General features: G+C 45.0%; 1 long non-coding RNA gene across 1 annotated transcript; it reads right to left on the bottom strand.

Moving 5' to 3' along the window:
* Positions 1-26,151, bottom strand: LOC117667406 (uncharacterized). Its single transcript, XR_004592028.2, has 4 exons — positions 26,067-26,151; positions 5,781-5,847; positions 1,053-1,442; positions 1-83 (listed from the first exon to the last, which is right to left on the bottom strand). It is a non-coding gene; the product is annotated as an uncharacterized LOC117667406 (long non-coding RNA).
* Between the last annotated feature and the right edge of the window lie 57 nt (positions 26,152-26,208).

Here is a 26,208-nt window from a genome sequence, read left to right on the forward strand (position 1 = left end):
CCTGACCCCTCCTTACCTCAGCTCCATCTCCCAGGTACTTAAGACATGGTCCAGGCATCCAGAGGTCACTTCCAGCCACATACCTGTAAATGAAACATTAATTAATAAAGAGAATTGATTCACTGCATCCTGTGTTGGAGTTATTGGGTAAGATCCTAGAAATAAGTCACAAGTTGGTAGCAGAGGATGGTTTACCCACAACTCACAGAGATGGCAGAATCAGGAACCCAGACAGGGGCAGAGAAAAGAATGGCCACCAGAGCCTACACCAAACAGATGAAAGAACTGCAGGCTCTCGAAGGTGCCACAGCGAGGATCGCCACAACCGAAGATGATGAAGACTACAACCCGAGTCCACTACTCAGAGATGAAGGGCCAAGAGAAGAAACCTACTACTGCGAAAGGGCAGAGCCACCGAGCAATGAAGAATTCCGATCCACCATCCTGGAAATGATGGAAGTGACTGCCAGCAAAGAGGAGCTCATCGCGAAACTCCATAGCCTACTCGAAAGCAATAGAGCAGCGATGAGCATCCAGCAACAAAGAAAAGAAATCACCAGCCCGGCAAGGGAAAGGTATCCCCAAGCTGAAGCTCCGGACATGGAAGATTTCATTTCCACGCCATGCTCTCGGTGGCTATCTTGGAATGGCCAACAGCCAATGGGAAGCCGAGATTCAAACCGAATGGCGCAAAACAACGAGAACCCCAACTTTGATGGGGAAGAACCCAAAAATAACACCGAAGCAAGATCGCAAGCATCGAGCCGAAGCAGATGAAGCAATCGAGAACCTGGCTGCAGCACTCGGCTCAGCACTCAAGCCTCCAGCAACCAGAAAGAAACAAACCGATGCTCAACAACCCCAAAAGAGCAGCAGGGTAGCCACCGTAACCCTTGCAACACCCCAGCAGACACCATGTGGGACAACGCACCCCGGAAACTACAACCAAGACCCGACCGCCTGCAGGACTGAATACCCACAGGATTCACACTCGCCACCCGCTGCACCAACTTCCATAGGCCGCGGAATAAGGAGAAGAAACAACAACTCACCAGCCACGTGGCCTCCACCAGGCTTCCTGACCCATCCGGAGGTCCTCCAACGTCGCCCAGGGTCCACCGCTGCCGCCGCCTTCGCCGCTGCCGCCACCGCACCCAAGATCCCCGAAGGTCCTCGACTTATGTCCGCCACCGCTGTTGCACCGCCGAGCTCCAGGAGTCCTCGACCTACGACTGGCTCGCCACCCCAGCTGCTCCCGTTCTTTGCCGGGGATCCAGAGGCCCAGCCACAGTCTCCGCCATCCAGGGAGGGCTACGGGCCTACCAGGGGTGAGCCCAACCTCCCAGCAGCAAGCCTAGGTCTAGGCTTGACGCCAGCAACAGAGAGCTCCTCTCCCGACGACCTGCAGTGCGAAATGAGCCTCGCACATGCCCAGTCGCCACCTATAGGAAGAAAAGAGAACATAGAGATAAATCCATTCAGACTAGCAACAAGCATTCCCCCAGCATATTGCGAGTTCCCTCACATAAAGAACCATGGACAGCACCAGACTGTAAGTAACATAACTTTTACTGCTGACAACCACAAATTGAAATTAGATGGGTCTAACTTCTTGGAGTGGAACCATCAATTCCAAATTGTTTTTCTAAAGGAAAATATGTTGTATTTATTTGATGACCCACCAAAGAAACCATGGACTTTTGAGATTGACTGTTTACACCACAGGGCTTACTATCTGTTAATGTCTAGCTTGTCACCCAGCATTTACCCCAGTCTTGGTCGCCACTTAACCGTGGCAGAGATATTACAAAAAATATTTAATTTGTTCTACAGCAAAAGTGCAGCCACAACAACCAAAATATCCAGGGAATTTTACTCACCCAGGCATAAGGCAGGGACACCCATGGGGGAGCACATACTTAAGCTAAACACCACCAGGGCAGAACTCATACAAAGGGGGGAAACCATATCTGATGATAGCATGAAAAGCATCATCATAAACTCTCTAGACCCCAATTGGGAAAACTTTATTATGCAACTGGATAGTCTCAACATAGAGCACTTCTCTTTAGAGACATTATCCAACAGGCTGATAGCGGAGGACAGCCTAAGAAGGGACCGTTCATCAAGCCGTAGGGAGAACAGACCAACAAAAAGGGTAGACTTTCAGACCAGGGACCAAGACAAACCAGAATGCTTTAACTGCGGCTCTAGGAATCACTATAGGAGAGATTGTCCCAGAAACCAGAGGGACAGAGACTACGGCTATCGTAGGGAAAGACAGGGCCGCAAATCAGGACACTCAGACAGGCGCTCCCCAGAGAGCAGGTTCAGGCGCAGGGACTCACCCAACCCCAGGGATAGGAGAGGATATAGAGATAGCTCCAGGGATAGCCAGACTGGGTCACTATACGAACTCAGGGACCACCAACACTCACACACCCAAACAAAAGGAAAGAACACATGGCTCATTGACTCAGGGGCCACCAACCACACCACCAATAACAAAAACATACTGAAGTCATTCACGCCAAAGGAATATCACATCAATGTAGCCAATCAGAACAAGGTATTGGTGACAGGAGAAGGAAGCGCACACATAAATGGGATAGGGAAGATAGAGGGGGTGCTACTCATCCCTGAGATACCCCACAATATATTAGCCACGCTCAAGCTCAGTAGAGACTTGGGCATTGAGACAACATTCAAGGAAGGGAAAGCATACATGACTAAAGGAAAGAAAAACATAGGAAAAATCATCATAGAAGGGGGACTCACATACTTAGTACCCCAAGAACACACAAACACAAACACTAACCCAGAAAGTAAGGAGAAAGAGACAAGTACACCCATGGAAACTAGAGGGGGTGAAAGAGAACATACTGCAGAAGGCAAACCCACCTCAGACACAACACACATAGAGAAACCACACATTGGCAAACTCATTCATGATGAGTGTGCCCACCTACTACATAGAAAATTAGGCCACGCTAGTTTTCCAACGGTACAAAAAATGAATGAATGTTCAAATGGCTTACTATTAAAGAACTGTAAAAATTATTTGGAGTGTTCTGTGTGCAAATGCTCAAAGATCAAAACCAAACCAAGGCCCAAGAAGGCCTCCCGCACCACCAATTCAATATTCCAATTAGTTCACATGGACGTGGTGGGACCCATGAGACCCTCTATTAAATACAAGAAGAGGTTCTTCCTAACCATAGTCGATGACTATAGCCGTTACGGATTTGTGTACACCCTCAATCACAAAAGTGAGGTGTTCCAAAAATTTAAAGAGTTCTACAAGAGGGTAGAAACTCAACATAACATAAAAATAAAACAAATTATGACAGATAGAGGCTCAGAGTTCCTATCAAGGGACTTCTCCAATTGGACAAAGAAATACGGGATATTACACTTCTCCTCTTCGCCTTTTTCGCCATTCCAGAACGGAGTATCAGAATGCAGGAATGGCGTATTACAAACAATGGTAAGGTGCGTCCTAGAAGACGCTGGGCTGGGGCAACGCTTCTGGGCAGAGGCACTCACATATTCAAATTACACACTGAACAGAATATGGTAAAGCGTAGTGAACAAAACTCCCTATGAGGTCATGTATAATAGGAAGCCCCAGATAGCTCACCTACACATATTTGGGGTAACTGCGGATGTACATATACCCAGACAGTTAAGGAGAAAAGGGGACAAAGTGCCAAGGAGACTAAAATTCATGGGGTACGAGTCCGGAACCAAGGGGTACAGATTTATTGACAAGGACAACAGATTTGTCGTGTCCTGATCAGCTGTGTTCCACGAGAACACAAACTGGTCAAGAATACACCTCAATGAGGTACTGCCCGGACAAGGAGCCAATGACAATGTTAGAACCAACAACAAACCAGACACAACCGAAAACGAGACACACGAGAAACAAAAACCCAAACACAAAGGGGTAACCACCAAAGAATGGAAGGAGAACCACCCCTCATAAAGGTAAAAGTAGATGCACTCACAGAGAGGGAAGCCCAACACATGCACGACTCAGAAACAATGCCCAGCAGACCCATAAGACACAACAGAAACAAAATGCCAAAAAGATTCGACGATTACATACTTTCAATACACACAGGCACCACAACACCCAACTCCTACGAGGACATTCTTAGGTTACCACGAGAGGAAAGGGCCAGATGGGAGGAGGCCATAGATAAGGAGATGAACAGCCTGAAAGATTTAAACGTGTATACCCCATCCAGAGTACTAGAGAACAAGGTAGCCATCGGGACTAAATGGGTTTTCAAAATCAAAGAACTAGAGGACAATAAAAAACTGTACAAAGCTAGGCTAGTAGCACAAGGTACCCGGAGGATTACACAGATACGTACTCACCCACGGTCAGGGTGTAAAAAGCGCTCTGGTAGTAGCCACAATCCTAGGATTAGAAGTCTACCAGTTCGACGTGCAGACAGCCTACCTCCACGCGAAGCTAGATAAAGAGATCTTTGTTAGGGCACCCCGGGGAGAAACACACAAGGGGAGGACACGTGGTTACTGAACAAAAGTCTGTATGGGCTGAAACAGTCCGGTAAGAGGTGGTACGAGTGCCTAGCAAAGATCCTCAAGGACATGGGGTTCACAGCCACCTCTGCCGACCTATGCTTTTTCACCAAGAGGGAGGGCACATCCATAGAGTACGTACTCATCTCCGTGGATGACATTTTGTACTGTGGTCAGCATAAACAAAATTGTGACAAGTTTGCCAATCAGTTGGGGAAACATTTTGCCCTAAAGACTCTGGGAAAGGTGAACAAATACCTGGGTGTCCAGATTGATAGAACTCAGAAGGGATTCAGGATCTCCCAAAGGGAGAAAATACTGAACCTGTTAATCAAATGCAACATGAAGGAAGCCAAGCCATGCGATACACCCATACACATTGACTTCCTGAAACACATGAATGAGGAAAGCGAGACCTTCAAGGACAATACCCTCTATAGGTCTGTTGTTGGGTCATTACTGTATATAGCTAATTGGACTAGGCCAGACATCCTCCTGGCAGTCAACCTGCTATCCAGACATGTCAGCGATCCAAAGATGTACCACTGGGAGGGTGTGAAACGTGTGCTCAGGTATCTAAAACACAGCATGGACGCATACCTGAACCTAGAGCCAGAGAAGTCCAAAGAACCCATCCTAACCTCCTATGCCGACGCTGACTGGGCAGGCGACACAAAAAGTAGAAAGAGCACATCTGGCTATGTGTTTCTTATCAACGGCTGCCCAGTACATTGGTACATCGGGAAACAAAACCTGGTGGCCACCTCCACAGCCAAGGCAGAATACATCTGTCTCTCCAAAGCAGCTAACAACCTGATATGGTTTGACGACCTGCTTACCAGCATCTGGACCGAACCGGCCTACCCGATAGTAATACATGAGGACAATAAGGCAGCCATAGACATATCCATGGCAGAAGAAGTAGGCCAGACACATAGACATTAAGCACAAGCATGTCAGAGAATTAACGAACATTGGTTTTATTAAGGCTGTACATTGTGAGACCGCCGAGCAAGCCGCAGACATCCTGACCAAACCTCTACCAAGTAAACAGCATGCTTACCTTACGTCTAAATTAGGGGTCCGGGTGCAAAACACACAAGCAGGTGCAACTGTTGGGCATTTAGAGGGGGATTTGTTGTGTATAAATGCCCACCGTTGCCCATCCCCAGGCATGATAAGGGTTAACACCATATCCACCTAGATCCTCCCCGACTCCTCCTTACCTCAGCTCCGCCTCCCAGGTACTTAAGACATGGTCCAGGCATCCAGAGGTCAGTTCCAGCCACATACCTGTAAATGAAACATTGATTAATAAAGAGAATTGATTCACTGCATCCTGTGTTGGAGTTATTGGGTAAAATCCTAGAAATAAGTCACAACATCCATGCTTTATTCCCTATTAATGACCCTCTTAACAATTCAGCCTGAGGTGCCATTTAGACCTCTTTCCTAAAGCTGTACTTCCAGGATCAGAGGTTCAAAGATTTCTGAACAGCCCTGGGTTCTTTCTATCCTGATCTAGACACAAACTACTTAGTACTGCTCTGAGTCGTTGGAGGTGGTTCTACTGAAACCTAGTGTGTAAGTATAGCTATGTTCCAAATACTTTTCTGTAGTACTTCAAACCCCCAAGAAGATCTGACTTCTCCCTAAATTCCCATTGCTTTTATCTCTTCGGAAAGCTTTTCCATATTGGTTAAGTACCAATCCATTTGTCTGGTCTTAAAATCTGGAAAATAAACCAGCAAGAGCACTAATAAATGGGGGAGGGGGGAATCTTGCCATCTTGGCTGATTTTGGATTCTAACAGCTGTGTAAGGAGTTGGTATCCCACTGTGATCATGATGCTTGTCATCTGGAGGGCATTGCCCAGATTTCCTGCCAGTTTTTTAGTCCAGGCCACAATGACATTGATCTTCCTTGCATTCTAACTCAAATATGCAGGTTCAGATCAACACATTTCCTTCACCTATAATGCATCTTTCTCCCCCCACCTTTTAAAAAAATAAGCTATGCTCTCAAATATTTGAATGTCATTTATGTATTCCATCCTGTCCGTTTTCAGCGATTCCTACTAAATCGTATTTAGCCTCCCTGCATTAAGACATCCAGTTCTTCATGTTTGTTTTCCATGATCATGTTTTGGCATGGAAAGACTGAAAATACTTCTCTGTATTCCCTGCTCATTATTGGGTTCCTCCATGTCTTGTGTACCACTTTAAATCATCTTCCTGTTCTTGGGGTTGAAACATGTTCTGGGCTCGCTTCTCCCACTCACACAACATACAGATTATAGCTCTCCAGGTCAACTGTCACCCACTTCCTTACTCTCATGAGCTGCAACCCATTGCTTGAGAGAGAGGTCAGAATAGCTCAGATTCTCATTGCTTCACTTGCTGGCTTCTCCAAGCATGTTCCAGGAATGTACCATCTATATTTTCTGACCAACTGAGGGATGAATGTGAACTTGAAGTCCTCACCTTGTTGTGTGTGGTTGGAGTTCACAGGGCAACCTGCAGCCTCCAAGAGTCCGTCTTTCATGAGATCCTCTTCCACCCAAGTTTTCATTGGATCCGATCACTCTACTTTCCAACCATAGAGTGTGATTTCCAGAGCAATCATGAGGAAGTCAGCATGACGCCATGTGGCAGGTGTATCAAAACTGCTATATTTGATGCTTTTGAACTTCATTCAGCTGCCCTGGGCTGGTGCAGCAGCATTCTTGAATTGATTCCTTCTGTATCTTGTCGCAGATTAAAATCCTTAATATATTTGGTGTCAGTGGTGCATCTGGAAACCTTTTTCAAATTATTTTAAAGCAAAGTCCAAGATTCTGCACAGTATTGGTAGCATCAATGATGGACAGAGGAGCCTTTTGGTGGAACATTTCTTCTGTTTTTTCACCAGAGACCCCCTGTCACTGCTGCAAACAGCTGGCAGCCTGGCCAGTCCAGTTGCTGCCATTGGCTGGGGGAGCTACTTTCTGCTACTTTAGGAAGGTTGAACTGAATTTTACTGGAATTGTTCAGCCTGCCCAGGCTGTGCTTCACCAAACTGGATGGCTGTCTGGAAGGCATCAGTTGCGGACAGCCTGGTGCTGTCAGTACGGAGACTTAAATTCTGATGAATAATCAGCAGTTTTTATATTGAGGAGGATGTCACAGACTTCTCTTTTGCTGTTTGCAAAATCATGCTGTCATCAGCAAACATGAGATCTGAGATGAATTCATCTTGTCCAAATCTGACACAGGCTGACCAGCAAAGTCTTTACACATGGCTGCATCGATCACACTATTGAGCAGTGAGAGAGATGAAAAGTAGGTTTTGCTCACGTCAGTCCATGAGATGAGCTCTCTGGACATTTCGCCATAAGGACAAGAAGGACTGTGGCATCCCTTCCATGCCATGCCCGCTGCAGGAGGAGGGTCTCTCTTTTGGCCTGCTGCCCAAAGAGGCTTCGTAGCAAAGGCCAGGGGACACTACAAAGCCAACAAATGTGGTACGTTTTGCTACAACAAGCCTGCAGCCGCTGCATCTTTCGGCACAAGAAGCATCTCCAGGTGTACCGAAAAAAGAGCCTACGGCTGCAGGCATCTCTCAACAAGTGGGGGGGGGGGTGAGATGCGGGCTGGCGGGGAGCCCAGCAGCAACAGTTCAGCCCTGGCTTGCCTTCCCTGGCAGCCAGCTGTGAGAGGAAGGCAAGGACATAAAGGGAGAGTGGGAAGTGGGCGGCAGCTCCAGGTCAAGGCTGGAGGCAGGGAATGGTGCATTCCCTGACCTGGTCGAGGCAGGCGGTGAGTGGGTGGAGGCTCTAGGGCAAGGGCGGAGCCAGGGAATGGTGCATTCCCCGACCTGGTTGAGGCGGGTGGCAGTTCTGGGGACTCGGGGAATTGCATGTCCCTGGGCCCCGGCCCCCGACCCAAGGTGAAAGGTGAGCAGGCGGCATGCATTGCTTACCTTTGGTGAGCTGAGCAGGCAACTGGCAAGGCGAGTAGCTGGGAAACTTATATAGGGCAGGGGGGGTGGGTTGGCCGAGCAGCCAGAAGCAGCGAGTGGGTGGGCATGGGCGGGGCCACCAGGGATGATTGCTACTGGTTTGCCAAACCAATGGCAATCATTGTTACCGGTTTGGCTGAACCGGTAAGATTGCACCCCTGCCAGGAGTATCCCTGACCAATTATTCCAGAATGTTAGACACAACATCCTCTTCCACGCATGAAACTGGCCACGCGGGCGAGCTGCTGTCTTCTGAATCTTTAGTAGGTGACTCAGTACCTTTCCCACAACTGGCAACAGGCTGGTGATTCTTAAACTCCGGATTGTCTCTGCTGAATGGAAAGCAGCGGCTTTTCTTTGAGGACTGAGGGACAGGCAACTTGGCAAAAGAACTTTGTTTTTATATATGACAACTGCAGCAAGGCTCTTACATGCTGGACAGTACAAAGGTTCAATATCACCCCAAATGGAGGAATGGTTGGTGAAGATGGTGGAACTTGGGGAGATGGCTAAAGTAACCGCTTTGATTAGAGAAAAACCAGTATCTACATTTATGGCTGTCTGGAAGCCCCTTATAGACTTTTTGCATGAAACAGAAAAAAAATGTACATGACTTGGAGTTTTGATGATTAGAAAAAAAAATAGACACTAAAAAAGTGAGCCTTTTACTGTATTTGGGAGAGAACTTTCTAACCTTGCTTGAATTTGCTGCAAAGGGAATCAGAAGCTTTCTTTCTATTTCTTTCTTTTTTTCCTGCACTTTTGTCTTTTCTTCTTTTATCTTTTTCTTTCTTTGTGTTCTGAATTAGTTTGTGTTAATTTTTATGTTCTGTTTAAAATCTTTTAAAAATAAAAGATTATTTAGAAAACAAAATTGAATATTTTGTTCAATTTGTATTCTCAGCAGGACACTGAAAAAAGTAATCCAGTAGATAAATTTTCAAAATTACAAAGAAGGGAGGGGAGGCAAGTCCATCATCAGACTTTCTTTAGTGAGTCAACAACCCAATTAAGCATTGGAACATAACTCAACCTCACCTGGTGGGGGGGTGAAACATACAAGAAAAAGGGCTTAGAGCCAGGAGCCCGTTGCAACCGGTGTCAAGATTCAGGGACAGGCGTCACGAGGGACCTTTCTTCCTCCTGTCACATCTTCCTACATCAGTTTTAAAATAGTTACCCCCCACTCTCGCTTAGGTTGCCTCAAATGCTTTTGCCTTTTTCAGCTGCTGCACTTCACTTGGTGACCCCAACTCTTCAATGTCTACTTTGTAGAGAGGAACACCCCTCAACTGAGTTGATGGGTAAGATTTTTACCGTGATGCTTTAATAGCACAATGATTATAATCGTTGCCTTGTAATACAAAATGCTGGTTTGAAATCTGCCAGATTTCTTTTCCCTTCCCTTCCCTTCCCTTCCCTTCCCTTCCCTTCCCTTCCCTTCCCTTCCCTTCCCTTTTTTCTTTTCTTTTTTCTTCCCTTCTCCTTCCCTCCCCTCCCCTCTTCTCTGTGATTACCTCACTTTTGTAATTTCCCATTGAATTTTGCTTATTATCTTTTAATAACTTGTGGAGAATATCAAGGACACAGCAAACAGCTTGATGCCTTTCCTGTTGCAAGTAAAATCCACTCAAAGTTCATTTCATCAAATATGCACAAATTGCTGCTGTGCTTTTGGGATGTCACACAATGTGTCTTGCCACAAACCCACTGGGCTCCAGAGCCAGGTTGTGTGTTACAAAGCTTCTCCAGAAGAATAGAGTTCTCCACCCCATCTTTCCAGACATCATAACATCTAGATTTTTGGTGCACCACAATTTTGTCTAAAAAGATGTCAGTGGCTCCTTCTCCAAGGAAATAAGGCTTGACTTGCCAAAATAAATTAAGGGGAGGCAAAATAATTGGAGGTGATATGGCAGAATCCAACCATGAGTGAACAGCAGCCTTGTGTGCTAAGGGAACTCGTAGAGGACATGAGGACAATGAGATATTGTAAGATCCACATTTTGCTAAGCCCGTTGCACAGCTTGACATGATAGGCACATGACCTTTCTATAATTATTAAAGCACATATAAATTTCTTTTTGGTATACTTTGGCTTTCTCAATTATCCAGTAGGCATCAGCAATAATACTTCACATTCTAAAGCCAGCTTGAACGTCTAGCATGTCTTTTTCCACAAAAGGCTTTGATCTGTGTCAGATGATCCTAAGCATCATTTTGCTAGCATTGAAATTAAGGCTCTTGTACATATTCTGATCAGTGTCTCTTCTTTGGTATTGGAATGTAGACTGACCTCTTCCAATCTATGGGCCATTGCGTTGTTCTCTGGCTTGCTGGCATAGCTTGATTAGAAACTTTTCAGATTCTTTTTCTGTTACTTGCCATATTACATGAGCCGTGGTGGCACAATGGCTAGAATACAGCACTGCAGGCTAATTCTGCTGACTGATGGCTGCCAGCAGTTCGATTCTCACTGGCTCAAGGTTGCCTCAGCCTTCCATCCTTCCGAGGTCAGTAAAATAAGGACCCAGAGGGTTGGGGGCAATATGCTGACTCTATAAACTGCTTAGAGAGGGCATGGAGCACTGTGATATATGTCTAAGCCAGGGGTCTGCAACCTTAAACACACAAAGAGCCACTTGGACCCGTTTCCCACAGAAAAGAAAACACTGGGGGCCACAAAACCCTTCCCATCCTGACTATTTCTTGAGCAGCCACAAACTAGCATATGTAGTTGAATTAAACTTTCTATTTTCTTTTGAAACTTTTCTTGGATTTATCCATGGTTGGCCTACCGGGGGTTGAAAAGCTCAATAAATCACATGCCGGCAATTGGCGATTGTGACACATATTTTGAGTGACAGGAGCTGCAGCAGAAGGGTGAAAGAGCCACATGCAGCTCCAGAGCTCTAGAGAACCGGTTGTTAAGTTATTTGAAGCCCACCACTGTGTTTAAGTGATATTGCTATTACTATTTCAGTGGGTATTCCATCAGCTCCAATAGCCTTCCAAATTAGTCATCTAATGTCATCTTCTAGTACAAGAAGTTCTTGTAATTAGGGTTCTAAAGTATCCTGGATATTGATATCTCTACTGAACAGAATTTCATTCCATCTTTCTTTGATCTTTTTGGACTCAGTTAGTCATAGTACATTGCAGGGGTGAAATGCTCCCGGTTCAGACCTGATCGCCCGATCCAGTAGCGATGGTCGTGGATGGTTCGGAGAACCGGTAGCAAAAATCCATGCCCCCCCCCAGGCCCAGCTGAACTGTGCAATCATCAGAGTCTTGTTTTACATTCATCCTTAATAACTTCTTTAAGTCCATTCCATGCATTCTCTGAGTCTCTATTAATGAGGCTTAGGACCTAAAAGCAATGACTGATGTTCTCCTTGAATATCATCTTGCGTTCAAGATCATCTTGTGAAAAATAGTTGGCTTTCTCCTTGCCCCTTAATTTCACTTGGGGCATCAACAACATATATATTGTTTGTCTGCCTAGTATATAGTTTCTTCCACATTGGGGGTTAAGTACTGCTGGGTTCCAACTCTAAAATTTGAAATAAATGCAGAGCTAAATATTTAGCTATGCAACCAAACCTAAAATATATTTAGTAAAATAGAAGTCTCAGTTAGGCTTCTATTTTCCCACCAAGCTTTTTAAGTTTTTGCTGACTGTCTCTTTTGCTTAAAAATTTTCTACCCCCTTAATCAATTGTTTCCTACCCTGTTCAATCACTGCTGAAACTGCCTTTGATCAATCAGCTCCTGTTCCCCAGAGACCACTTACTTTCCCTTTATAGGCCACATAATTGCTCATTGTTGTTTTTAAAATTTTATTGTACGTGAAACTTCTGTACTTAAGAACATATGGATAAAAAAGAGAGGATGGCTGGAGGCCTGTTTTTCCAAATAACTGCAAAAGGAAAGAGCTTTTCTTTTTCTAGTTCTGAAGGAGCTGGCAGATGTTATCTGAGAACCATAATACCACATCTTTCAAAAATCCTGAAGCACTGGGGAACTACCAGAGGATTGGAAAAGAGTTGATGTGGTTCCCATCTTCAAAAAAGGAGGAAAAGCAGAACCAGGAAACTACAGACCAATCAGCCTAACATCAATACTTGGGGAGATACTGGAAATAATAATAATAATAATAATAATAATAATAATAATAATAATAATAACAACAACAACAACAACAACAACAACAACAACAACAACAGATCTGTGAACATCTAGAAACAACTATTTTACAATTGCCATGCCTGATATTCCTCATCTGACTTTTATTTCTTTAGTGTAAAACTTGACGTTTATTTGTTCTAGAGCAGAAGACTGCAGCATAAAATGTAACATAAAAACACCTCCCAATCCGTTTCTAAATAAAGCATCATTTTTAAAAACTGGGAAAGGATTGCCTAGTGGTCATCAGCTAGTGCCAAAGCCTTTAAAAGGGCCTTCCTGGACTCCAGAATGGAAGGAACCAAGCCTGCCTCTGGCTCAGGACAGACCCTCCTTATTCAGCAACCAGGATGAAAAAGTAATCTTGCAACCCAAAGGTGCTTTTTCAAGAGGCAACTGGACTTTCTGGTTTTTCTTTGAAGACGTTTCACTTCTCATTTGAAGAAGCTTCTTGTATGAGAAGCAAAAACCAAAACCATAAAGTTCAGTTGCCTCTTGAAAAAGCACCTTTAGGACAGCCATGACCTGGAGGATGGAGATTCTCCAGAGACATTAATCTTGCAACCGTTCCTCTGGTTCATGATCTTTGCAGGTCTGTAAAGCAAAGAAAAGCTGAAGTTAGACCATAAGCCCAGATGTGGTTCCATTTAGCAGCCACTTAACGACTGTGTTGCTGACTCCAATTGTGGTTGATAAACGAGGACCACTTGAATATTCCATAACGGAGAAGTTCTTCCTTTTGACTCGTCCCTTCTCCTCTCTTCCCTAGATATCCCTGTGAGATAAGGTTGGAGGTAGCAATGGGAACTTCCAAGCCACCCCTTCAGAGCCATTCTTTTAAGCAGAGAAGTAAACTTGCACGAAGTTTTATTTCTAGAGTACAAGGCTTTCTTGGATGCAGTTGAAGAGAAAGACACCTTTGTCTGCTTAGCTAGAAAGATACCTATCAAACTCTGGGTCTGTTGCTCCCAAGGTCAGAGAGGCTGGCCAGACTAAGACGAAGGGACTAATCCATCTCTTGAGGTTGGAAATCCAGTCCCAGAAAGACTGAAAAAGTTTGAAGGAGTTGGAATTCCAGAAGGGATAAAACATTTTTAAAAAAGGTAGAAGAGGAGAAGGAGAAGAGAAATAAAAGGATCTCCAGAAGAGAAGAAAGGATCTGGAATCAAGAAGCCTGGAGCTGAAGAGGGGAGAGATTAAAAAGTGGAAAAAAGTGGATAAACTTTATCAATTTATCATTAGCTTGACTTTTAGGTAGTCAAGTTTCCCCCTGGGGCTGTTTCTAGATTTGGGCTCAAAGATTTATGCCCGGTCTATTCCATCACTCAACAGAAGCAATGCTCCTTCCCCAGATCCATGGGGTAGCTGCCCCATTCACAGGAAGAGAAGTGCGGACACCAGGCAGGGAGTAGCTCAGCTCCTGGGACAATTGCCGTGAGTATCAAATTCTTGAAAGGCACAACAGAAACCAGGGGAGCAAAATTCAATTTTTAAATGAGAGAATTTAACTTGGCTTTTCAGGAATTAACAAGATGGTTATTTCTTTTTACAACATATGTTTCTCAATTCTCTCAATGGAAAATGGCTAGGAAAGGGAAAAGGCCACGCAGGGTCACAGAATTGGGGTTTACTTATAGGCTCCACCACCTGTTGTATTTTCTGCACAGACCCTAGTGCTAGTATTGCCTTTGCACTCTCTTCTCCTTTATGTCCCTTTTATCTCTGAGAAAGAGAGGAGGATAAAAACAGGGTGGCTACAAGTGCTGGTAAAAAGGAAATTAAAATGTGCCGGCTTGACTTGAAGCTGTGCTTTAGAAATGCATACACTTCACCTAACAGAGAGGCCAAGCTCCATTACTAAAAGGTGGTTCCACAACAATGCTCAGGAAGGATTTGTCAAAAGCCACTGAAAAACTGCAGCAAAAACAGGTGGCATTCCTTCATTCAGTGCGCCGAGATGACAAATTTATCTCCACATCAAAAGAGGACTGGAACGGAGGAGAATCAAGATCCAGTCAGATGCCGCCATACTGACTGCTGACTGGCTCAGAGTCAGGGAAAGCTGATCCCCTGCTTAATCGTTCTCACATGGGGCCTTGTCCCCATCAGATGTTCTGTGCAGCTAAATCAAGCCCTGGGCTTCCTAGACAAGCAGCCAAGAGCCATTTGGTTAGAGGCTCCAGAAAAAACTGGTTCAAAAGAGTCCACCGAGCATCGTGCGGTGAACTTCAGAGCCATGTCCTCAGCAGCAGAACAACAAAGACTCTGAGCAAAGAGTTATTGAGAGCAAATATCGAGGAGAAACAAGCCACACATGGCTTGGCCTGTCCTTCCTTTCCTCCAGCCGGCCTGTGACTGGAGAGAACCCCAGCAACCATGCAGTGAGGTGCCTACCCAGAAACCCAGAAGAAAGCCTTTGAAATACAGATGTGGAGATGGCCGGAAGGGACGGAAAAGGAATTTTCCAGAAGGTGAACTGGAGAGAGAACTGCTTTTATCCGTGGCATCATCCATCTGGGGACTTGGGAGGTTGGATTCTTTCCTGTGCTGCTTAACAGCCCAGAGTGGATGGAAAGCAGGGCTTCCTTTTGGGCTGCCACCTACAAAGCTGGAGGAGCTAACAGAGTTGACTAGATGATCAACTGGAAACCAGAAACCTTGGTCTTCCTTCTGGAGGTCGGGGTACCCTTAGCTGGTCTTGCCCATGCCCAGCCTTGCTGTTAAATTTTATTGAATTCTTTTAATAAATTTGCACTTGCCAAACCAAGTTGGCAACCAAGATAGCATCCTGCCATTCCCCCAGGTTGACTCAACTTTGGGCTTGAACCTTTGTGCCCAGAAGCATGAATCACCTTTTCTGCAGTTACTTGCCTCCTGTAGAGGACTCAACTCAAAATCTTATGGAAAAAAAGATTTTCCTAATTCCCTTCTCTTAATCTACCTTCCTCCCACTCTGAGTGAAGAAAACAGACTTGAGAATATTAACATTCTCCTTCCTTAGCGGTTCTGGCTGGCATTTGAATGTGTACCAGAAGTGTGGGTTGACCACAGTTCCTCTCTGGTGTGCCACATGGAAAAGATGGAGATGTTCTGTAGACCCTCTTAAGAGGTGCATTTGTGGTGAGGGAGAACAGGTAGGTCAGAACTCCTACAGAAGAGGAACCTGTTGGGAATGGGAAGCTCTAGGTGCCAGGGCAGAGGAGGGCAGGGAGGAACAAAGGAAGCTCCGGCCCTCTTGAATGCAGTTCTTCTTCAGTCAGTACCTGGGGAACTCCTGGAAAGGATAATCAAGTGGAGGATTTGTGAGCACTTCGAAATGAGCAGAGCTAGAAGCCAACATGGGTTTGTTAAAAACAGATCATGCCAGACAAACTTTATTGCCATCTTTGATAAAGTGACTAAATTAGTGGATAATTATTTTAGCTGTTAAGATTAAGTAAGTAGTAAAAAGTTATTTACTTTTATAATTAAGGTTAGATTGCATAAATAAAAGCAGTCACCCTAATTCTGGGACCCACTCAATTATTTCTTTAGCTATGATGCTTATCTCACCCAAGATTTTATGCCAGAATGTATCCTTATCATTTGACCAACACAAATGAAATCTAACATTAACTGTAAAAATGAAGATCTCACTGTATTTAATCTTAGCAGCTAAAATAATAAATGCTCAATGTTAGAAAACTGTAGGCAACCCTAATAGTTGAGATGTGGACCGACAGGGCTTCTTCAATTGCTCTGCTAGAAAAAGTTAAAGTAAGAATTATAATGGTAGAGAAGAGCAACTAAGACGATTAAAGGCCTGGAGATTAAACCAATTTTTTTTTAAAATTTGATTTATATGCCGCCCTTCTCCGGAGACTCAGGGCGGCTTACAATGTGCTCAGCAATAGCCTTCATCCTTTTGTATATTTATACAAAGTCAGCTTATTGCCCCCACAAACTGGGTCCTCATTTCACCTACCTTAGAAAGGATGGAAGGCTGAGTCAGGATTTGGGTTTGGCTGGTCTAAAGAAAAGAAGAATTAGGGGCGACGTGATAGCAGTAGTCCAGTATTTGAGAAGCAACCTGGAATTAAGGAGAAACTTCCTAACAGTGAGGACACTTAATAAGTGGAACAGAAGTTGCTTCCAGAAATCATGGGTGCTCCATCACTGGAGGTTTTTAAGAAGAGACTAGACAGTCACTTGTTCTCCTGTTTGAGCAGGGGGCTGGACTAGAAGACCTCCAAGGTCCCTTCCAGCTCTGTTCTATTCTATTCTATTCTATTCTATTCTACTCTACTCTACTCTACTCTACTCTATTCTATTCTATTCTATTCTATTCTATTCTATTCTATTCTATTCTATTCTATTCTTTGCAGAGGCAGGAACCAGAATGTAATTAAATCTGGGCAGCTTTTACACATGATCTTAATACTTACTACAGGTAGTCCTTGACTTACAACAACTCATTTAGTGACCCTTCAAAGTTACAACAGCACTGAAAAAAGTGACTTATGACCATTTTTCACATTTTTGATTACTGCAGCATCCCCATGGTCACATGATTTACATTTGGATGCTTGACGACTGACTCACATTTATGACGGTTGCAGTGTGCTGGGGTCATATGATCATCTTTTGTGACTTTCTGACAAGGGAAGCCAGGTTCACTTAACAACCGGGTTACTAATTTAACAACTGCAGTGATTCACTTAACAAATGTGGACAGAAAAGTTGTAAAATGAGGCAAAACCCACTTAACGAAGTTCTCACTTAGCAACATAAATTCTGGGTTCAATTGTGGCCATACGTGGAGAACTACCTGTATTTGCAATATGTGGCCTGATTAATCTATTGATTAGTCAATTGACCAGATTAGGACACAACAGAGCATCGATCGTTGTGCCTCCAGTTCTTTGAATGGTGATAAAGTCAAGTACAAAGTGATAGTATTGATAAGCAGAATTGCCAAAGAATTGGCACTTGGGCAAAGAGCTTACTGAGCAGATTTCCTTCCCATACCTGGACTGGCTTTTTCTGACGGAGGGTCATAAACCAACCACCTCAAAACAAGTTTAGTGAGAATGCAGCAAGTTATAAAACACTACTTAAACTACTTAGCTGTTTGGGGTTTGATCCCTATACTAAAGGTTTACAAGCTGAAAATAGCTGCCATGTTGACTTAGGGTGCAGACCTGCGCGGTCTATTAAAGCCCCTTTATTGAACCAAACCAGACCTGTTTCTTAAGACGCAGTTTGGGAACTGACAAGCATAGAGGTGGGCCAGCCTGGGCAGTCAGAGCTGAAATCTCTCTCGTACTTAGCTATTGAATAATTAAACCTTCTAACTATTGATGGATGATGCTCTTAATGGACCCCTGGAGACTACCGAAAATGTGTCTAGAAAAACGGATAGGTATGGCCCAGCCCTCTACGTGAATTAACCAACCTATTAAGTTATTTCACAGCCCAGTCTATCAAACTAAGATCTACTCTTGGCCAAGGAAGCCTTTAAACAGGGAGTTCTGAATATCATTACCCAAAGGATATGGTTGCTTGCAAGTTGTAGATCTTCAAAATAGTTGGCCAAGGACAAACCAACATTTCAGATAGACAAATACCTGATGATGGGTTTGACCTGGGATCAAAGGGCAGCTTTGAATAGAGCAAGGGATGGGTCACAGGATTCTCTGAGAAAACACTGGAACTTCCACCAAGGGCCGAACTAATAGAGGAAGGGCATCCATAGAAGGTACCCTGCGCCTCTGACTCGAGGTCCAATTATATGGCCAGGTAACTGGAACCATTACTTGAGGGGACCTCAGGAACAGACTGTCGCCCTTCTGCCAGGATACCAATATCCACATGGCCAGCAGAATTGCCAAGGGGGTAGACAAGGTTCTTCCACTGAGAATCTGTTTTCCAGAATAGATCACAATCACATGCCAAGCGGATGCATTTCCTGTTCTGTTCCGTACATTTATTGCTATTTTATTTAGTTGTTAGCTAATGCTCTATTGTATCCTGATATGGGCAATCATCTAATCAAGAAACTAATTACATACTATTGATAGATGGCAAATATGGAAGGGATTCATTACCTGTTCATCTTTACTTTTTGTTTTTTAACTGAGATTTCCTTTTTTCTTTTTTCTATCTGTTATAGATTTAAGTTATTCAATTACTTTTAAATGTTCAACAAAATAAAAAATAAAAGTGATTAAAAAAAAACCATTTCAAGAAAAGGGTTGATTTGAGACAGGACAACAGCTGTCTAAGCCAACTGGATTCGGCTGGCCTCTTGAAGAGGGAAGAGCCAACCAGGCATGGATCTCACCCAGAGGGGACCGAGTGCTGCCAGGGAGCTCTCTTTCCAATTTATGGGAGTCCAAGGACCAACAGACACCTTGGCTGACACTGCAAGATGATGCCCATTCACCACTGTTGACTGACACATGCAGACTGCCGTGCCAGGAGGGGCAGTGAAGCAGGGCAGTTGCCACCTGATCAGCTGGAGGGGAGAACTCAGGCTGGTGGGGAGGGGCAGATTGTGGACTGTCTCTTCAAGGACTGCGGGAGATGCCACTTTCAAATGCAGGGCAGCTAAGGGAGCAGACCATTTGTTGCCTGGTTTGGGACGGCTGCTTTTGAACCGGAAGAGAAGATCAGAGGAAATAACAGAAACTAGGTCCTGGAGGAAGCTGGATCTCAGCAACTTTGCTGGCAGAATGGTGTGCAAAATGTTTCCAGTGGCCAGGCAGGAGATTGCCTAAGTATTGCCCCCCCTATAATGGAATTCAGCATCCTGAACGTGCCTGCTGGCTGGCCACACATCTACCTGGTGCCATGGCATAAGCCTGAACTTGGGCTCCTATTTATATTTGGCCAGATATTCTGCCCAGGGCTCTGGACCTCTCCCTTTCCTGGAGCTCTTGAGTAAACCAGGAAGTCAACTGGGAGAGTGAACTGGGAGAGATTCCTGATCAGCTTGAGTCGCCTCCTGTGCCATAGCTAACCCGGGTCTCAGTGGCTCCCTCAAGTGCTCTGGGGAATCCATCTAGATGCATCCAGTATCTGGGGCAGATTATCTTAATCTGGCCATTTGCCCTGAATGATTTACCCATGGCAATAGCTGGAGCGGAGCCCCCTCCATGCCGAAATCCTCCAAAGACCATAGGCTTGTCCCAAGCAATCTCAGGCCCGGCACATATGGAAGTGCTTGTCTTAAACCAGGGGTTGGATCATCTGGATGTGGAGGGCACTGCCCCAGTTGGATTCTGCGTCTTCTTCCTGGTTCTTCCTTCCATTAGACCATATAGGCCAACTGGGTTGGAGGGGCTTCTGTCCCTTCTTCCAGACTCTCCATTGGCCGCCTCCATGGCCCAGTTTCTATTGCTGCCTCTGATCTCTTCTGGTTCAGGAGCAGCCATCCCAAATAAATGGTTTGATCCTTTAACATGGGCTGCCCTGCATTTGAAAGTGGCATCTCTCGCAGGTGCTGCCCGAGATCTCCTCTATGGCTGCTCAGATGGCAGCTGCCCTGCTTCCCTGCCCCTCCTGGCATGGTAATCATCCAGGGCCACCAGTCTAAGCCACATCCTGCAGGCCAGACAAGTCTTTCAGGGGACAAAGTTCTGTCTTTCCACTGATCTTTCCAGTCTCTCATTCTGAGCTCATCCAGCTCCAGAGCTCCGCCACTGATTTAACTAACCTGCAATGGGATGTGGGCAAGAGCTTGAGTGACAGGGCAAAGAGACTGCTGCTTGGATTAGATAAGAAAAGGCAGAGCCCGTAGCATCATCAGGGGTGGACAAAGAGGCTCAGGAGCCGGGCCTTTCCTTACATTCTCTGCAGTGGTGGGTTGCTACCAGTTCGCCCCGGTTCAGGTGAACCAGTAGCAGCGGTGGCAGGAGGCTCTGCCCATCCACCCGGACGTCTTCAAATACGATCTGCGCAGACCAGTAGCAAAAGGAAGTGAAACCCACCCCTGGTTCTCTGGTTATAACGGTGCCGGTCAGAATATTTTACAGTCAGACTTGCAAGATTCCATTAATGCAGATTCATAATATGGTGGAATTAGTTTATCTGGCCATGTTTCCTGTGTGCTCCACCTAGTAAGGTTGGTATAACCCTAATCTAGTTCCTGCAGTATAAATGCTCTGCCTTCCACTCAGCCAACTGGCCTCTGTCTCTGCTCCATCTTCTCACGCTTTCAGACTGATCACCCCCTCAATCACCCTCTTGCCAATAAATAAATAAATAAATAAAAACTTTAAAAAAGAGAGCATCTTGAGTCAAATTGGGCTGTCAGCTAATATTGAATCACAAACTTAAATCAAATCATGGTCGTTTCAAATTCTTATTTTCAATTTGAATCAAATCAAGGTTGATTTGTGCCTACCTCCGTTTTTATGATGCAAGTTGTTCTTTTAAATTATGAAAGGTCTGAATGGTTTGGGGTCCGGAGAGCTGAAAAACGGCTGCTGCCTACCTGTAAATTTCCAGTGTGCCTGTAACTAAAAGAGGCCGGGGGTCTTCACACCAGCTCACTTCCCCACCCCAAATGCCAACCCCCCTCCTAGTTTCCATGGCAGCTGAGGGCAAGCAAGCTGCAAACTGCATTCTGGAGATCTGGCTGACATCAGAGTAGCAAATGCACCAGCTGTGGCTCGTCCAGTAATCTTTCCCAGCAGTTTTATGTACTGTAGATATAAAATCAGGATGGGGAAACAATTGGCTTTAAGGCCCATGCAGCTGCCAATAACTTAGAATAACAGAGTTGGAAGGGACCTTGTAGGTCATCTAGTCCAACCCCCTGCTCAAGCAGGAGACCCTATACTAGTGTTGGCGAACCTTTTTGGCAGGAGCACACATGTGCATGCATGCATCAGATGGCTGCTCTTCCAGTTTCTGGTGCGCAGGCATGTGCGGAGACCAGCTGGCCGGTGTGCATGTGGTTCACTAGACTAGCCATGCCCAGTTTCTACAACCGTTATCGTATATTTTAGCCTCCAGTCCCCTAATCATTTTTTTTGTCTTTCTAGAGTCTCAACATCTTTTTTATAGTGTGGTGACCAAAACTGCACGCAGTATTCTAGGTGTGGTCTTACTAAGGCTTATAGAGTGGTATTAGTACCTCCCTTGATCTTGATTGTATCCCTCTGTTAATGCAGTTTAGGATTGCATTGGCTTTTTTGGCTGCCACCGCACACGGCTGGCTCATATTTAATTGATTGTCCACTAGGATTGTCCAAGATCCCTCTCACAGTTACTGCTATTAAGTCAGATTTCACCTCATTTATACAGGTATTTTTGGTTTTTCTTGCCTAACTGTAAGGCTTTACTTTTCTCTACGTTGAATTTCATTTTGTTAGATAGGGCCCAGTGTTCAGGTCTGCCAAGATCCACCTGGCTCTTGAGTCTATCATCTAGGGTGTTAGCTATTCCTGCCACTTTAGTATCATCTGCAAATTTGATGGGTTCCCCTTCTGGACAACAGATGGGTGATAATTGGGACAGATCACCCTTTGAATTTGAGTCTCCCAACGGAGCAGAACAGGATTGCTGCATGGTCTGATTTCTATCCCCAAGGACATCATGGTGGGTGCTGCCTCCAGGACTGGGTCTAGGAGAATCAACCTAGTTATACTCTCTCATTGGTCATCTGGCACAAAGTGATCCCAGCAATGCTGTTTCCAGAATAAAGACCAGAAACCCAACTGGGTGGATTTAAATGATCCATTTCATCTCAGAGAGAGACTGAATTTGCCAGGACCAGTCCAGGGGAAGAAGAAAACAACCCATTGCATTTATTGGAGAATAAAATACTGAAGTTCTCTTAAACTCCAGGGAGCTTAAGCCAAATGTCGGGTGAAAACCAAATGTTGGATGTTCCTCCCACATGTGTTGGACTGATGACACTGGGGGAGCACAATCCTTGGTGGTTATGAAGACACCCCCAAACCACACTCAAGTGCCAGACACTGTCTTTGCCCTGCCCGAAAGGCTCTTGCTCAGTAGCACATTGGTGCCATTGCCAGAGACAGAAAATGAGCACCCAGTTCAAGGTCCAGAGAGCAAAGTCCCTCTTCCCAGAGGTGGCAGTTCCATAGAGGACTGGAATCCTTTCCCCAAAGATAGAGAAAGTCATGCACAGTTGAGGCTCTGGACAAATAATCTGTAGCAGAGCACAAAGAGCCTTGGTAGTACAGTGGTCTAAGGCACCCTGTTATTAAAACCAGCTGCCTGCAATTACTGCAGGTTCAAATCTCGCCAAGGCTCAAGGTTGACTCAGCCTTCCATCCTTTCTAAGGTAGGTAAATTGAAGACCCAGTTGTGGGGGCAATAAGCTGACTTTGTATAAATATACAAAAGAATGAAGGCTATTGCTTAACGCATTGTAAGCCGCCCTGAGTCTCCGGAGAAAGGCGGCATATAAATCAAATTAAAAAAAAAAAAGTAAGCGTTGCACCCACCAGCTGCATTCCCTCAGAAGACTGACCATGCAGGCTGGGCTCACACAATCCGTGTTTCCACCCAAAAACCAATCAAAATTAAAACTAGACCAAAGTAGGACTAGGGGTTCAGCTGAGGAATTAGCTATCTGTTCTAACGCTGGCTTAACCGAGTCCAGCTGAATAACGGTGTCAAGTGCTAGTTAGTGCAGGGGACAAAGCAAGTTAGCAGCTCAGCCAGTGGGTTGGAGGACGATGGCAGAGAGGCTTAACTGAGAATTCTTCCTGCTGCTGAAACAGAGATGCGGCTGCCTTCTTTGGACTTCCCTGAGATCGGGAGGCTCTCCTGAGAATGAGGCAGCATTAATTGGCCTGTTGTGAGTCATCTCAGGCAGAGCAACATTGAAAAGCAGCAGACAAGACAAGGCCCATCTAGTACCAAGGCTGTGTTGCGTTCCTCTCTCGTAGCCCATCTTTTTGTAAGAAAATCTCTATAAGCTCTGAAGCCCCATATGCTCTCGTCCTTCGCACCATGGTGCACAGCGGATGCAGAATCCTCAGGATGGGGGTGGGGGTGAGGGAGGAGCAGGTGTTTTCCCAGCTGCTGCCTCTTCTGTGTTCTCCAGCAGCCCCCATGCTTTCTATTTTCAATTTCCACTCCACTTTGCATCCATGGATTAACCAGAGTAAAAGGCCAATTTTTTCTTTCTTTCTAAAAGTTACTTTTCACTTTTTCATTGCTAAAAAGAACCTGTAAGAGAATCCACACATCTAGGAAATTGTACATTTTGGGAATATCAGACCGTTCTATCAGTTTCACGTGATGGTGGCGAGGTGTCCAATTTTAATTCGGTTCCTTTTTCAACTCCCAACAGGGCACAGTGAGTAAGTGCACGGCAGAATCAAAAAGAGGATGTTAAGCAGTCCAAGAGCAACCAACACCATGTTTAGCACAGCGAAAATTAGCAAGTAGAAGAGTTGTAGTTATTTGCAAGGTGGTTCAGTTGGGCTCCAGAAGGTGGGCAGCTGAGAAGCGCAGGGCCAGCCTTCCTCTCCTTTGCCCGGGATTGCCTGGGGATGTTGATCTTGCTGCTTCTTTTGCACACGAGATGGTTTGTATACTGGAAACTTGCTGATTGAGAAAGAGGTTGTTATGACAAATTGACTTTTGTTGTGAAAAATTGGCCCTTTGTTGTTGCGCTCTTGCTTGACGACGGTCAGAGTCAGCTTTCTTGTTGACATTTCATGTCATTCTTGCTTGGCTTTGCTGATGTGTCTCTTGGCCAGTTATCCTGCCTGTTGACCAGCTGAATTCTTGCCCACATCTGTTCTTTTGGGTGCTGACTGCGCTTAGCTCAGCCTTGTTTCAGGGAAATAGTTCCATGGAAATTGTTACCGTACCCTAAATTATTACTTACAATATAAATAAAGCAATGTATGCAGCCAGACATTGACATGTTTGTATATATATTGTTTAACCTCCCTGGCTCTTTCTTTAATACTAAGAACTGAGTATTCTTTAATACTCCGGCCATGTCAGTAAGCGCAGGCTGCTGTCTAGATTTGATGTTCATACAGGAGATTTTCCCAGAAAGAGGCTAGAATCAAATAAGAAGAAAGATACATAAAACATTGAACTTGTTCTGGGTTCTGACTCAGCACTGTATGTATTTATACTGAGAAGAAAAGTGAGAATAATAATAATAGTGATAGATATCTTTAACACCACCAAACAACAGCATCTGGCTATCCTAGGTCCTTGGGAAGGACTCGATACCTGGATGAAAATGCCAAGTCCAGGCTAAACATCTGGTGGTCTGTGTGGCCAGTCATAACAGCTACTGAAAACCAAAAAATGTGGCTAAGGTTGGATGCTGGTCTGGGCTGCAAAATGAAAGGTGGGCAGTCTTGACTCCCAGAAGCCATTTGGATTTTATCCACAAGGGCTTCATCTTCTTGACTGGTCACTACTATTTCTACCCTCAATTTTTTTGGGGTGGGGGATGGTTTGCCTGAGAGTCTCCCCTTAACTTTGGCATCTGAGACTGAGAGCTCTTACAGTTTATATCCTTCCTTGTAACCAAGAACGGGAGAATTTTCCTTGACCCACACATTTTCTTAACAGGCAGAAGCTTTCGTGAACCACAAGTCACATTGTGAGTTGCATGGAGTGGCTCAACCAGGGATGAAATGCTCCCGGTTCAGACCGGATCGCCCGATCCGGTAGAGATGGCGGCAGGTGGTTCGGAGAACCGGTAGCAAAAATCCCTGCGCCCCCCCCATGCCCAGCTGAGCTGCACGATCATCAGAGGCTGTTTTTTTTTACTTTTAAAAGCATTTTTTTCTACAACCTCTTCCGAAGAAAAAAATGCTTTTAAAAGTAAAAAAAAAAGCCTCTGATGATCGCGCGGCTCAGCTGGGATCATCAGAGGCTTTTCAAAGCATTTTTTCCTGCAACCTCTTGGCCGAAGAGGTGGTAAAAAAAATGCCTTGAAAAGTCTCTGGCAACTCCCAGCTGAGTTGCCTGAGGTATTTTTTAAAAGTAAAAGTAAAAAGTAAAAAAAGTAAAGTTAAAAAAAAAAAAGGTCGGCCACGCCCATCCAGTCACATTAACTCCCCCACCACCACCAAGCCACGCCCACAGAACCGGTAGTGATGAAAAATTTAAATCAGGGTGAGCCAGAGCAGAGGAAGACAGGGGCTTATGCAGATTACATGTGAGACAGATTAAAAGCACCCTATTAATTCACCATAATAATAATCTCTCATAAAATTCCACCAGGACGTCAACAAATTCTATCCCTCTGTCAACTTTAGTCTCAGCCTAGTTAGCTGAGCTAACTACACACCGATAGATAAACCTCATGTTATATGGCCGCTCAGCCTTACCTGCGTCAGCTTCTACTCAGACGCTCCGACCAAATCCATCATCCAGGCCTCCAACCACATTTGTTCTGACTCTCTTGACAGGGATGCTCAACTGATGGAATTAAACTAGGCATTCAGGACACTGAACTCTCCACCCAACAAG

This window comes from Pantherophis guttatus, chromosome 14, assembly GCF_059756535.1.
Source record: "Pantherophis guttatus breed Tessera chromosome 14, ASM5975653v1, whole genome shotgun sequence".
Taxonomy (NCBI): Eukaryota; Metazoa; Chordata; class Lepidosauria; order Squamata; family Colubridae; genus Pantherophis; species Pantherophis guttatus.